The sequence below is a fragment of the Neltuma alba genome, unplaced genomic scaffold (assembly GCF_004799145.2).
Source record: "Neltuma alba isolate B1F8T4 unplaced genomic scaffold, ASM479914v2 tig00010580_pilon, whole genome shotgun sequence".
NCBI lineage: Eukaryota > Viridiplantae > Streptophyta > Magnoliopsida > Fabales > Fabaceae > Neltuma > Neltuma alba.
Genome location: NW_021635445.1, coordinates 600001 through 606785, shown reverse-complemented (window position 1 = coordinate 606785; position 6785 = coordinate 600001). Strand labels below are relative to the sequence as shown.

Sequence of the window (6785 nt, the reverse complement as noted above, 5' to 3'; positions counted from 1 at the left end):
TGGAGTTTGATTGCTGGTATGAAGTGCTCGCTGCTTTTCTCATCTATGGTTTATACTATGACTAAAACTGAATCGGGAACAAAGATCGGGATGGAATCGCCTTTCCTTCTTCGTCTGCCTAAGACGGAGTCCCGCTTTTCTAAGAGAAGAGGAGGTGGACTACTGAAATGTATCTTCTTTTTCTATGTTATTCATTGGTCGGTCTATCGATCGTAGAGGAATGCCCACGGTCCTGACTTTGTTCCAACTAGGCCTGTGTAGCTTTCTTTCACTGAACACCAAACGGGCATTCTCCGTGCTGGCATGAACAACCTAGAAAGAAGAATTACAGATTTGCTGCACCGATCCTAAAGCTAGAGTGAACTAATCGGAGCTCAATAGACTTGATCTTGACCTTATTTTATAGCCCTTTCCCTATCGCACTGCTTGATGAGATCAGAAGCTGGCCTAGGAGAGGCTCGCTGGAATGCTGTCACCTAAGAATCAGTCCCTCTTTACCGTGAGCGCTAACAAACAACCTTCCTTGACAACAGGTTTGCTACTCTACTTACTTCTCCACTTAACTCCGCTATCAGACTAGGGCTATTCAAAGCATCGAGAAAAAGAAATGAATGGATATAAAGCCCCAAAAAATGAAGCGTATTCTCTAAAAGCGGATTCTTGCAACTTGACCTCTACATCACTCCTAAGAGAAAGAAGAGGCAATGTGAATTGAGTATGAGACAATTAGCATTGCCTGCTACGGTACACTTAACACTAAGCCAATCTCTATGACAAGCAAGACTTTCATGTGATTTCCTATTGGGATAAGTTTCATATTTCTAGGACTGGGATAAAAAATTGTTAGAGTTCAAAGAAAGAGTAAGATTGTGCTAGAGGGAGGGGGGCAGCGAACGCCCGTCCCATGAAGCGCCAGGGAACCATGCATTCCTCCCGCCCGGGCTGGGCTCAGGGACTGCAATCAGCCGCTTCCCCTGTAGTCGTCAGCTCGTTCTTGACAAATCCGATCGGGTGTTCATAATCTGGAGTAAAAGGATTCGAACCTTTGCATGCCGGTACCAAAAACCGATGCCTTACCACTTGGCTATACTCCATACGGCCTTGTTTTGGACGGTAGAACGAACGGGGAGAGGGGGAAGGGAGAAGCAGGGCTCGAAGAACGAGCCGTGCAAGAACGCGGGGATATAGCAAGTAAGCAGCAAGTTCTCCCTTTAGGACCGACTACAACAAGCTCGCGACTCTAATAGAAAAAAAAATGGTAAGCTCTCTGCTCTATTTGCTTGCAATGCTATACCTATCAAAGTTGGCGAACGCTTCTGTAACCTTAGACTCGTTACGCTGTTCGACTGAACGACTTAATCTTTCAGGGGGCTCGAACGAAGAAGCAAGGGCGCGAAAGCCGGTGCGCCTTAGAAAGAAGCAAGGGCCCGAGCGCAAACGCGTCTCAAGCCCTCGAGCTGACGCTCGAGCGACTTCGTACCTCTCGCAAAGCTCGAGCAAAGCGAGAGGTTACTATGTAGCTCTCCCGATAGGGAGAGGAGGGAAGATTGCTGAGTGAATTTCTCAAAGTAAAGTTTCTCGCTTCTTGCTTTAGAAAGATTGCAGGGGCGCGTTAGCGCCCTTCCTTCAGCTGGCTCCGCCCTATCTATTCATCTCTTTTTTCAAATGGATATTTAGGGATCTATCTTGTTCATAGATCTTGAAACCAGATCAATATCCATTTCTCAATATATCTTTCTATCGATAGATAGAAAGATATAGATCTCTATCTGGCCATATCTAAATATGGAAGAACCAACACTGAAAGGGCGTAACCAACGGAAGGTTCTCACCCTGTCCCCGACATTGTTCTCCGACGATGCCCCCTGGGCGAAAGGGGCCACCATTCTCTTTCTTTCTTCAATCGTTCCGATCAGGACAAGTGGGTTGGTTGGTTTCGTCCTTCTATCTACGCAATTCTCTGTCTTCGTTCGTGATCATGTTGGGCGAAAGGTAGTTGTAGAGGAGCGGCTGTGAAACGGCGATTCCCCCCTTTCCATTGAAGTAGGGAGGGCCTCATTCCCCACCATTCCGGCCTATTATTGATAGGGATTTGACCGATGCTGAAGGTAGCTTGCTTACCAAGCCACCCACTTGAGAAGCTAGTCGCCAGAAAGAAGCGGCGAGGACGCGAAGCTGTCTACGAAGCTTTCCCCCCCCTGTAGTCGAAGTACTCGGCTCGTCGCTACTTTGATTCAAAAGGTTCCCGACTTTCTCCGGTTTCCGCAACCGTAATCATTTGTCACTCCGATTACTTCATCTATAAACCTTTTTTTATTCAATAGCGGTACGCTCTAAAAAAAGTAAAGGATAAGCTTGCATTCTAGAAGCGGTAGCTTCCCGCCTCCTTCCTAGGCCTCCTCTCCTTACCAGTCGAGCGTCTCCGAACCTTCGGCGAAAAGTTCCCTTCCCTTTTCTAAAATGCCCGATTGGTCTGCCTCAGCAAATGTACAAAGTGGACCGCTGTTTGGCTGACCCTCTTCTTCCCATTCGGGTTGGGTTGACCCAGAAGTAAAGTAAGAAGGAATGGAACCACTGGAGAGTCGTCTGCAGTTCACACTTGGGCAAAGACGACTGACTTTGGAAGCGGAACACGAACCGATTTCCGCTATTCCGGGTTCTTATTGAGCGTAGCGAAATCAAGGTTTATGATAAAGTAAGCGAAGTTTCTATGGTGTTCTACCTTTGCGTAGTCTCGGTCCACAGTGGAAGGCTCCGTACCTGAGCCTCACTACTACTTAATTAAATTAATTAATTAACGGCTAAGCGATTTCATAACCTGAGCTTTCCTTAACCAGCTGACCTTACTTCGTAACCTTAACGTACTTTCTTTCTTACTATATCATAGGCCTTCGCCACTTCAAACGGGCGCTTCGCCCTTTCTTTTTTGAATTATAAAAAAACGGGGCCTTACTTATTCGGGAGGATGAAAGGGGGATCAGGGGGCTTTATGATCGGAGAAAGGGAAGGGGCGTGGTTGGTGTGTCACTGGGTCGGTGGGGGAACCCGTAGGAAGGGGGGACGACCCGCCGAATTCACATCAGAAATCGCCAACATGAACACAAACGAAATCTTGAATTGCGTATAGAAAGAAAACGAACCACTTCTATTCTCGGAGCTGAGGTATATGAAGAATGGCTTTTTGGTCCCTTTCGTCCAGTGGTTAGGACATCGTCTTTTCATGTCGAAGACACGGGTTCGATTCCCGTAAGGGATAGGTACTCATTCCCGGCCGCTTTCAGTTAGTGTTCATTGCTGAGTGATCGCTCGCTATCTGGCTGGAAAAGGTGGTCCGGAAGCTTTCTCTCTCCCAGCAAGCAAGACGAGATCACCACTTCTCTCAGTAATGGACTTCCATTAATTCTTCCTTAGCCTTAGATCTCCTATCATAGATTCTCGAACCTCCGACAGACAGAATCCCCATGCATGCGTTCTTTCTCTCCTCCCCTCAGCCATACATCTCTTTTTTTTTTTTTCTTTTTGCCGTTTTTGTTAGGCATTGAACCCCACCTTAGGTGCTGAGTGGTGTCCTCCCCTCCCTAATACCTAAAAAAAAGTTCCGTCTATGGAGCCTAAAGCTTAAACCATGGCATGGCAGTAAGCAAAAAGTTTTCCCACTCTCTCGCCTTCTTCAGTGGCCAAGTTGAAGCGTTCAACGATTCTTCGGCCTACCACCTTTCTTTTTCAAGGTTGAGCTTGTTCAATTGAAGCTAATGCTATGCTGCTAGCTAGTTGGCTAGATATGGAGGACTTTCTTTTTTTTAGCTACCGGCCCAAACAAAAGAGATTAGCCTATTGATCGATCGATTGATTGGATTGCAGTACGAAGGGCTTGATTGAAGTGTGAGATCCGCCCAAGACTAAGGCCGAGCAACTAGCTGCTGCAGGATTGGACGTCTATCTATCTCACCACGCTCTCCTACTCCACTTAATGATATTCACCCAAAGCCTGCAAACTTTTCACCTTTCACCCGTGAGCTTAACGATCCTGCTGAGATTTGCTCATCCTAGAGCTGTAAGCGCTAGTCTTCTATACCTTTCCCTGTAAGCTCGGGCTGGGATACGTGCACACTTCGCTTTCAGCTCACCTGGAATGGAATGCTTCGACCCTCTCGTCCGTGAGTGCATGATGGAATTCAGTAAAAGCATTCTGGGTTAGAGTCAATCGAGCAATGAGCGAAAAAGGACACAGACACAGGAATAAATACGGTATAACCGGCTATGTGCCAATCTTTCTTCTTCTAAATGAAATGACCAGTTTGCCACTAGTCTTGGTTCGATCCGAAGGGGAAATTCCACTTCGTCAGATGAGATTTCTTACCTTTACTTATGCCATTAGTTGGAGCAGCTATCAAGCGTTCGTTCTTACCCTCAGTGTACCGACCCTCAAGCGGGATGTCGATGAAGACTAGATCTGAGTGATCCATCTCACTCTATGAGATTTTTAGGTGAGGGGGATGGGAAGTCTACCTTCTTCTGGCTGGACTTATGGAGCGGCGATACACAACTAGCAACCCGTTTCGCCAACCTTTGAAGGAGGTCCGATGACCCAACCCCTTCTACGCTGTGCCGGGCGGTCCCAAAGACTGACTCCGAATGGCAGGTTTCTCAATGCGAGATGGAACTGATAGGATGGGTTGGAACCCCTCAATCCATTTACGCGGGTGTGCACTTCACTCAAAAAAGAAGTGAATCCAGAAGTGACTTCGCTAGGCTAGCCTTGTTAGTGAAGATTTTTCCCCGGGGGAGCAGTCCAATCGTTATTCCTTCCTTCAACAAAAGCAGAATGGATACAAACCACCAAAGAACGAAAGTAAGTACCACCACTCCTACTCCAACTAGTAAAGCTAGCGCCTCGAACTAATCACATGCTAACTCCGGACTGATTCAAGGACCAAGACCTACTTTACGACAACAGATGCGGATGAACTAGCTTAGCTGCTCGGAGAAAGGCTTTCCTGGAAGAAAGTGGAAGACTACTTATAAGTAAAGATATGCTCGTCTTCCTTCCCCACCTGGAATAGGACTTTGCAGAGGATGAACTCACAAATCTCCAGGTCTGGGAAAAGCGCTAACCTAACTTGAATATTACTGCTAGCAATCAATCTTGTTGGGTGATTCTATGGTCTTTTTTTTAGCCTAAATCGAATATTTACTATTGCCATACAGAATGGTCGTAGAGTGATCTTATATTGATTTTTTTTTCCGATTGCTTCTTTTGCTTTGACATCCAAGACATGAACAAACAAAGGAGGGGGGAATAGCTCTATTCTTCCCATCTACTCAAGTCAGGGTGAGAGTCGAGTTCAGAGGTTTGAAGACGCTCGACTGGTTGGAGAGGAACGAAGCCCACCAGCCCAAACAAAAAGGCCTTCTATGGCTAATTCCTCGCTTGGCGGATCTTCCTCTCCTATTAGCTTACCTTGGCTTCGAGTTACCCTGGTCCTATCGAACCAGCTACTTCATGGATGGTGGCAAATCCTCAAAGAGAATCTTTTAATAGAACCCTCGCTGGATAAGAACTTTGAGTCAATGAATTAACGCCATTCTCCGTCAGAAAGAGTGATGACAAAAGGTTTGATTATGAATCAATGCTGGCAAAGAATCCCCATAGCTGGGCGGTCATTTTGACTACACAGGACCCACAACTCAAAGTATCATAGAAGGGGTATGCTCGAACCGGGCTTGACAGACTCGAGAAGCTTCCCCTAAAATAGGTTCCGGTAGAGGATTGGGAAGGTTACTAATCTTTCTTTCGGTGGAAAGCTTTCCAAAAAGCCTACCGTACTTGAAGTCCACCCGGTATTCTTGCCCAAAGAGTACTTTTAATAGGGTGTTGGCGTAGGCCGTTCCCGTTTCCGCAGCGGAGGTGATGTACCTCCCCCTCCTCTGAAACTCATCAAAGACCCACATATCATAGTAGTTGTCTGCCTCAGTGAAATCATTCCTTCTGGAGCTAGCAAAATATATGCGCAAGACCCTCGCTAGGAAGCTAAAAATGAGGGTTTTCTGCGTGCTTGGCGGCCCATACAGAAAGATCTGCCTTGTCTTAATTGGCCTTCCAAAGCAGATCTGGCATGCAATATAATCAATCAGGAAGTACTTCTCTTTTAGCTCCTCGATCGGGTACTCCGGCGGCCTTCCATTTTTTTCCAAGTAGTCAATGACTTTCGCACCTAAGGTAGTTTTCCTTTGCCTAACGACCTCTAGATCTTCATACACACTTCTTAGACTCCCATACCTATTTAGTACCGTATCCCTTATTATAGGAACATCGTAGACGTCGTACCACTCAGGACAATCGCTTAGAGCCTCAATAACATCTGCCGTCGGCACGACCGGGCACTTCATATGACTTCTGGAAGCATCTGAAAATTCCAGTATTTGTTCAAGGGAGTATTCCCCCCATACAAGTGGTGCTTTATCTTATTTCGTGATGTAGGCACAGATGGGACCCCACCCCTTCGGAAATCTCACGTTGCATTGGGCCCCTTCGAACTCTGGAAAGATCTCCCTTATGGTGTGTGCCGCGGTGTTCTTTTACGCGCTTTCATTCTTGGCTACAAGGTGATAGTGGAACCCGCCATTCTCGTGCATTTACCTTGAAACCACTACGGCTTTACACCTGGAAAGTAGCTACCAATCTTTTACAAACTTCCTCCTGAGAAAGATCCCGCGTTTCCGCGTGAGATAGTGTTACTGACACATAAGGCTTCAGCGTGCTTTTCGCCAGTTGCTTCTCTTCT

General features: G+C 46.6%; 1 non-coding gene across 1 annotated transcript; it reads left to right on the top strand.

Annotated features, from left to right (window-relative positions):
* Positions 1-3184: 3184 nt before the first annotated feature.
* Positions 3185-3256, top strand: TRNAE-UUC (transfer RNA glutamic acid (anticodon UUC)). The gene has a single exon. It is a non-coding gene; the product is annotated as a tRNA-Glu (tRNA).
* The last annotated feature ends 3529 nt before the right edge of the window (positions 3257-6785 follow it).